Below are 8,337 nucleotides of genomic sequence, written 5' to 3'. Positions count from 1 at the left end.
GACAGCGCCCCGCCCCCCCCAACCGCCCCCGGCCTCATCTCTTAGACCACCAGGTTAGGCCAGATTCCTCCTGCCACCTCACTCCCCCCACCTCTGCCCTGCCCCCACCTCTTCTAGCCAGAGGAGGTCTCGGGGGAGAAGCAGTGTCATGCTTGATTTGACCCACCAGTTTTTCTACTTATCAATCAGCTACCTACTGGCTCTGCCAAGAGGATTCATAAAGAGGAATTTTTTCTTTTTCTTTTTAAAGGCCTTACCATGTCCGTTGGCATGTCATAGAAATAAAACACTGGCAAGGGGACTTTGGCTGTGCCTGTAACATTTTATTTCTTAAAAAAAAAATACATGCCATCAATTAAGTGACAGCAATGATCTCTGCATGTTTTTATCATTTAAAACATTCTATAGTAGAAATCACATGTGTGAAGAGATAGAAATAAAACTGACCTAGAGATTGAGAGACATGGGTTAAAGTTCTCACTTGGTCACTAACAAGTGATTTTGGATGAGTCATTTCCATTCTTCGAACTTCAGTTTCCCTACTTCTAAAATGACACCTCGGGTCTCTCAACACCCAATTCTGTGAATTGTATTTACTTTTTTTATCTTTGGGCTGCACCGCTCAGCCTGTGGGATCTTAGTTCCCCGCCCAGGGATCGAACCCGTGCCCTTTGCAGTGGGAGCGTAAAGGGAAGTCCCTATGTGAATTTTAAATAGGAGTGCCACACGCCTCCCAGTCGTGAACATCTGCCCCTCTAGCATGCCCTGTCTCCGTGCCTTCCAGGTCATTCTCTATCTCCCCTCCTTCCCCTCCCCAAGCCCCTTCAGAGGGGATGAGAACCTGGGTAAATATAGGAATGGGATGAAAGCCTTTGCCGATGCCCAAAGCATCTCAGGTGCTGCGGGGTGGTCTCTAAGCACCTCCCCATCCTTCTGCCTGTGCCTGGGTGGTCACTTCCCTTACAAACTGTGAAAATATCAGGATGGTCTTAACTGCATTGGGCAGGACTTGCCTCAGGCCAAATATGAACCCCTGGCTGAGTGACTTTCTTCTTCCTCAGTGGCCAGTGGCTATGTCGTCCTAAGTGATTTTCAGAAAAGTGTCTGTCAGAGAAGCCCTAGTCAGTAGTCCTGGAAGAAGGCAGTTTGCGGAATAGCCTCTCGTGTCCCCATTCCCTGTCTAGTCAAGGGGATCAGTAGAAGCGTCCGGAAGGCCAAGCACAGCCTTAGCCCTCGGCCCCTCATTCCTGGGGGATGTGCACCCACTCCATCCCCAGAAACGGACTCTGCCCCTTCTCAGATGATTGTCCACCCTGGATACGATCATTTCAGGGCGTCATCTGTGATGGCCTGACCAGTTTTATGAGGAGGGGGCTGCTGAGAGGTGGGAGAGAGTCGGTCTCAAGTTGCTTCTGGCAGCCGGAGCGCTGTGAGAAGGTCAGAGCCTCCTTCCCTAGACAAACAGCCCCCAGCGTGCCTCCCCGTGAGGGCCTCTGTTAAGCTGTTGAACAGATCAAGCGCAAAGGGACAGCGGCCACCCAGTTAGAGCACGTGGAAATTTCTGCACATACTCCCACAGCCTTGAGCTCCCCAGAAACAGGCAGCCGTGGAGGGGGCAGAGAGCAGGTGACCAGGGGCACCGTTAGCAAAATACTCTTGGGTTCCTATTGCCCGATAAATCCTCCCTAATGGCTTTCCTTAGGCAATCAGCGCTGATGGAAGCAGAAGGAGGTTGAGTCGATCTCTGCTACTGAACTTTCCCACAAACCCTGATCCCTTTTGCCACACAGAAAAGTCTGCAGGGAAGACTGGCATAAATAGGTACAGAGTCGGAGGAACAGACCTTTTTATAGGGTCCTGGGATGGAAGGAAAGAGAGGTCTTTGGGTAAGTATGGCATTTGAAACATGAATGGGTTTCAGAGTGACAGACAGGGCATAGGCACGTGTCAGGTCAGAAGTCCCTGAAAAAGAATTGGAGTAGATCACGTGGGACTGCAGTGGCCTCCATGCCGTCCTCACAGGGTCCTCCACTCTCCCCCCCAGAACCGCCCAGGGCCCTCAGCTTCTCACTACTGGTGGTGGTGGGCAGCGGGGAGGGTCCTTGGACCAGCAGCAGTGGTATCACCTTGAAGCTTCTTAGAAGTCAGACTCTTGGGACTTCCCTGGCGGTCCGGTGGTTAACACTTCGCCTTCCAACGCAGGGGACGCGGGTTTGTTCCCTGGTTGGTATGCCTCGGGGCCAAAAAAACCAAAACATAAAACAGAAGCAATATTGTAACAAATTCAATAAAGACTTTAAAAGTGGTCCCCACCAAAAAAAATCTTTAAAAAAGAAAAAGAAAGAAATCAGACTCTCAGGGTCCACCCAGACCTACTGAGGCAGAATCTGAATTTAATAAGATCCCCGGGTAATCTGTGTGCACCTCAAAGTCTGAGAAGCACAGATCTGGCCCTTCAACATACTATCCCCTCCCCGCATGGCCTCCCAGCCTAGTTTTCCTGGGCTCTGGGCTGGTCTCCTTGCCCTTCACTCTCAGGCCTCATCCTTCACATCCCGTGGGTGTGTACCCTGCCCATCACCAGTTGGAAAATAAAAGTCTGACTAATTCACGCCACTGTGTAACTGAGGATAGCTTAATGTGTCACCAAACACACATAGCATTTTCACATTAACACATGAAAATCGTCTTAACCCAAATGCCACAGCGGAGAAATGTAGGGCACTGAGCGATATCCATGGGGAGGCAATGCCTGTGAACCACTGCGGGGGCGGTGCCTCTGATCCAGGTTAACCTTGTGGGAGGTGATTTCCTCTTGTCCCTCTTTTCAGTGGCTCTGCCTATTGGGCTTCCATGCAAGGAGAGAGAGAGAGAGAAGCAAGGAAATAGGGTAGACTGAGCCAGGGACTCTGTAAGAGGCCATGGGAAACTCCACTGCAACCTGAGGATGGGTGTCTATGGAGAGGCTGCTATGTGCCTAGTGCATGGCATGGCGGGGAAGACACTGGGTTTGGAGCCGGAACAACCCGGGTTAGCTGTGAGAACCTGGGCATGTTACATTCAATCTCTGAGCTTCTATCTTCTTATCTGTCAAAAATGATCCCCAGTGGGTTGTAGTGCAAATGAAATGTCCGTAGTGATCCAGTCCAGAGTGGGCACTCAGTACATGTCAGTTCTCTCCCCTCTCCTGGTGGGAGTAGGACACGGAGAGCTGAGACACAGCCCTGACCTTTGATGAAGCCAACAACACAACGGAGAAGCAGAAAATGATGAAATACTCCAAGGCACTAGAGGATCAGATGCCCAAATGAGCAGCAGAGCCAGTGATGGAGGCTGGAGAGGTCTCCGAAGACTTTGGGTAGAAACTGAACCGCTGAAGATGAGCACATGACAGTAAATGCACACACAGCAGGCACAGAGGCCTGAGACAGGACTGGGCAGGACACGAGTGGGAACCATGACAGAGCAATCAGTAAAGGCAGGGGACCATGTCGGGGAGGAAGTTAGAGAGGGAAGGAGGGCAGGGAAGCTGACGCCTCTGCGTGGGAGGCCTTGGAAAACCGAGATGAACGCTTGAGATATTGGGTTTTTACGAGGCAGATATCTCAGGCACGTTCATTCATTCATTGCACTCTCCTTCCCCTCCCCTCCCCAGTTTTATTAGGGACCCTAGATTCAGACCTCCTATTTGTTTGGGAAGTGTGCCTAGGAAAAGCAAATTTTATTTACTCTGCAGGTGGGTCTAGAACCTAACCCTACTAATAGAAAGAACCCGTTCCTGGACACCCTCCGCATGCCAGACGCTGAAGTCCTTTATTGTGAAAAGCCTCATCGTTCCTTTCAATAATCCTTGAGGGGATGTTGTTTTTGCACCCATTTTGCATGAGGAAACTGAGGCATGCTCAGAAAGGTTAGGTAATTTGCCCAAGGTCCCACAGCCAGAGCTACTCTATTAGCCACTGTCCTCCTTCCAAAACAAGCAATTCTGCCTCTCACCCCACAACTGGTCTAGGGTTCTAAGACACACTGTACTCCCTGAATTCTTTCTCCGTATGGGCTAAAATGTCTTCAGTTTTATTGCAGGGAGGACACGAGGGTAGGGAAACATACAGGACCCTTTCTAGTAAGATATAGAAAATGAAAAACAGTTTAATGTTCCAATCCAACCTGGAAAGATAATGAAGGGACAAGTCTGAATTCCAACATCACTGAATTTGCAAGAACGACAGGGAAAATCTTCTCGCACCCCTCCACTGCCAGAGCCAGGAAAGCAGATTCAAGAAGGGATGGCACTGGACCAAGGAGGTCTGTTTTATATTGAGGATGGTAGGAGTCTCTACTGTGAGAAAATCGGGGAGTCCTCTCTCACTGAGGCCCATCTAGACCCAGTTGGGACTGGGAATTGGAACAGGGGCTGGGGCTGGGGGGGTATAAAAGGGAAGAGGAATAACAGGAAGGAGCCTCCCTTCACCCTGAGCAAGTAGCCCTTAGGGAAGGAACACTGCACCTGAACATTTACCCTTGCAGCTCTGCCATCAACTGGGTTAGACCTTGAGATTAGACCTCAACCTCTCCCACCTCCAACCGCTACCTTCTCGGAAATCTTATAAAACTTGTTGGCTGGTGGAAGGCTTTTGTCCTTTCTGTTGTGGTGATGGCTGGGATTGATTTCTCTTTTCTTCTTTCTTTTTGTCTTTCTGAATTAGCAGAGCCAACACAAGTGCCTCCTTGGAAGACACACAGCATGATGTGTTTCGGTAAGTATAAACTTGGTGTGGTTACCCTAGAAGGCTTTGAAATGTATTTTAAAAGAAAAATGTGTGCTGTGACAATGATGCATTTCACATTAATCACGTTTTCTATTTTCTGTATTTTATGATGCTTGGACATCTGAGACCTTGCTGAACCCAGGGAGGGTCTGTCAGAGTTAGTTAATTCCTAAAGGCGGCAAACAACTTGCCTGTGAACACACCTTTGATATGCAAATCAACCAGTGGAGTTCATACCCCCCAACCATCTCCTTTATCTAACTCTCACACACCAAGCCCATATTTCCCCTGCCCCAAATTACGCCAGGGCCAAGTACTGGACAACTGGGGACCACCCCTATAGCACAGAGCCTGCTGAACTTATTCAAACTACCCAATCCTAAGTTTGCTCAGCCTTGCCCATTCCTTCCCATGGAAACCACAAAAAAGGCTGTGTCCATGCTTTCCCCTTTTCTTTTTTGTCTCTTAACCCTGGTGCTTCCCCATGTGGCCCTGTATAGTGTGTTGTGCCTCCTGTTTCTGGGGATCTGTGAGTATAAACAATTCTTCCTTCAATACAGTCATTTCTGTGTCTGCACGTGTTGCATACTTGCTTAAAATAAATTCCAAGTACATTTAAAAACATATTTATACAGGACAATTCTATAAACTCTGCTCCCACTTTCCACACTGTAGGGTAGCACCAGAGGCAGGTTGGGGTGGGTGGGAGGATGGAAGGTGATGCAGTGAAGTGTTTGGGCTTGTATAGTTTCCATCTATAGTTCTTTTGTCTCTGTAAATCTCAGGTTTGGGAATTTCCTGGTGGTCCAGTGGTTAGGACTTGGAACTTTCACTGCCGGGCCTGGGTTCCATCCCTGGTCGAGGAACTAAGAGCCTGCAAGCCTCGCAGTGCAGGGAAAAAAAAAAAATCTCGGATTCTTTCCGAGAAAACCAAGAAATTTTATTAGATGATCCCCAGATCCCTTCTAGCTCTAAATGTCTTTGGGTCTAGATGGCTTCTAAAATATATAATGGGGGCTTCCCTGGTGGCACACTGGTTGAGGGTCCGCCTGCCGATGCAGGGGACACGGGTTCGTGCCCCGGTCCGGGAAGATCCCACATGCCGCGGAGCGGCTGGGCCCGTGAGCCATGGCCACTGAGCCTGCGCGTCCGGAGCCTGTGCTCTGCAACGGGAGAGGCCACAACCGTGAGAGGCCCGCGTACCACAAAAAAAAAAAAAAAATTAAAAAATAATAAAATAAAATTTATAATGGAACAATATATAAATGCTTATGATGTAATATGAAATTGGAAGGAAAAAACAAGATACAAAATTACACTTATCCAACAAATAGTATGGCTGAAGACTGGAAGAAAATATACAAAGAAGATATGAAGGGACAGGATTATGGATATAAAAGTATATTTGACATTTTTTTTAAGAGACCCAAAGTTCATATGAAGGCAGAGCTGGTAATCCTTCTCTCATCATTTTTACATCCCTTTATAAATGCCCCTGTATTAGTTTCTAGGGGTCAGGTGTCTGAAATGGGTCTCATTGGGCTAAAATCAAGATGTTGGCAGAGCTGTGTTCCTTCTAGAGGCTCTAGGAGAGAATCCACTTCTTGTCTTTTCTAGCTCCTAGAGGCTGCCCACATTCCCTAGCTCACATGCCCCCTGCCTTTCGTTTCAAAGCCAGCAAGGGCCAGTTGAGTTTTTCTCACCTCCCATCACTCTAACCTTACTTCAGTATCACCTCTCCTTCTCTGACTCTGACTTTCTCGCCTCCTTCTTTTACCTATAAAGGCCCTGTGATTACATGGGGTCTGCCTGGATAACCCAGAATAATCTTCCCGTCTCAAGGTCAACTGGTTAGCAACTTGAATTCCATCTACAACTTAACTCCCCCTTGCCATTTGCAGGTGTTGCATTCCAGGCATTTGGAGGGGAGCATCTTGGAAGGGGGGTGTTTATTCTTCTCCAGAACTCTATTCCATCTAAAAAAAGCCTACAACAGCCCCTTGTGTCTTCCTATTCCTATCATTTTCATCCTGTTTAAGCTGGATAGACGTGGCAAAGAGGGGAGGACAGACCTTACGCTGGTATGTGCCTTGGGACCCTGTGGTCCCTTATGGATAACGCTGCCAGCTAGTGAGATGCCACAGAGTACCTAAAGCCGGACATCCACCAGCAAATATTTATTGAGTGACTTCTGTGTGTCAAAAACTAACTGTGCTATGGATAGTGCAAATATGAGGATGACACACTCCCTGCTCAAGGAGAGGACCCATCCACATAAACATCCAAAATGCTAAGCAAGTGACGTAAGGGAAAGGGCTGGGGCTGTGTCCCCACCCTGAAGGGACACCTGATATCTGAGGAGGAGGTTGTGGAAGAAGGGAGCCCAAGCTCAGCTCTGGCTCTGTTCTTAATTTAAAAAATTATAATTAGTGCAAGGAAATGCGCCCTGTTCCACTCTCCTCTTCTCCCAATCTGCTATCTCCATCTCACTGACCAGAGGTAAATGCTCTATTGAGATATTTCTATCCTTCCAGATTTTTCTATATGTTAAAATGTTCAAATGTAAAATATTTTATAGATAACCTGTGACTATTTCTTTAACACAGTGAGTTCATTTTATAACATTTTATTTTTTCGCAACTTGAATTGCAGCTCTCCAACTAAATTGAGGATATGTTCCCAAGTCAGTATGTTGTGTATTTGTAGATTTCTAGAGTAAATCTCTAGGCACGGAATATCTGTGTCAAAGGATATGCCCAGTTTTAAATTTGACAGATTTTGCCAAGTTACCACCCAAATATACAAAACTGACTTACTCTCTCTCCAACGGTATGGGGGCAACTCTTCCTCACACCCCCACCAACACTAGACATCATCTTTCTAACCTCTGTCAATCTGATAGGTGGAAAGAAGGTATCTAAATGTGGTTTTGATTTGCATTTCTCTAATGATGAGTGTGGTTAAACTATTTTTTTTCATGTGCCTGTTTATGTTTTAAATGTTTGAGCCATCTGGGATTTATTTTGTTATAAGACTAGACCTTTATTTTTTCCAAATGGCAGTACTAGTTATTAAATAATTCACATTTCCCCCCTGTGATTTGAAATGCCACCCAGCTCTAAATTCTAAAACTGAGAAGAGGTCACTCAACCTAAACGTCACACCACATACAAAAATTAATTCAAATGGATCATGGATTTAAAAGTAAAATATAAAACTTTTAGAAGATAACACAGGAGAGCATCTTCAGTACCTAGGAATAAGCAAAGAGTTCTTAGGCATGACACCAAGAACAAAATCTGTGAAATAAAAATTCACCAACATCAAAAACTTTTCTGCTGTGAAATATCCTGTTAAAAAGATGGAGGGCTTCCCTGGTGGCGCAGTGGTTGAGAGTCCGCCTGCCGATGCAGGGGACGCGGGTTCGTGCCCCAGTCCGGGAGGATCCCACATGCCGCGGAGCGGCTGGGCTCGTGAGCCCTGGCCGCTGAGCCTGCGCGTCCAGAGCCTGTGCTCTGCAACGGGAGAGGCCACAACAGTGAGAGGCCCACGTACAGAAAAAAAAAAA

Source organism: Neophocaena asiaeorientalis, unplaced genomic scaffold (assembly GCF_003031525.2).
Source record: "Neophocaena asiaeorientalis asiaeorientalis breed wild unplaced genomic scaffold, Neophocaena_asiaeorientalis_V1.1 scaffold429, whole genome shotgun sequence".
In the NCBI taxonomy this organism is placed as follows: Eukaryota; Metazoa; Chordata; class Mammalia; order Artiodactyla; family Phocoenidae; genus Neophocaena; species Neophocaena asiaeorientalis.
Note: the sequence above shows the minus strand (reverse complement) of the source record.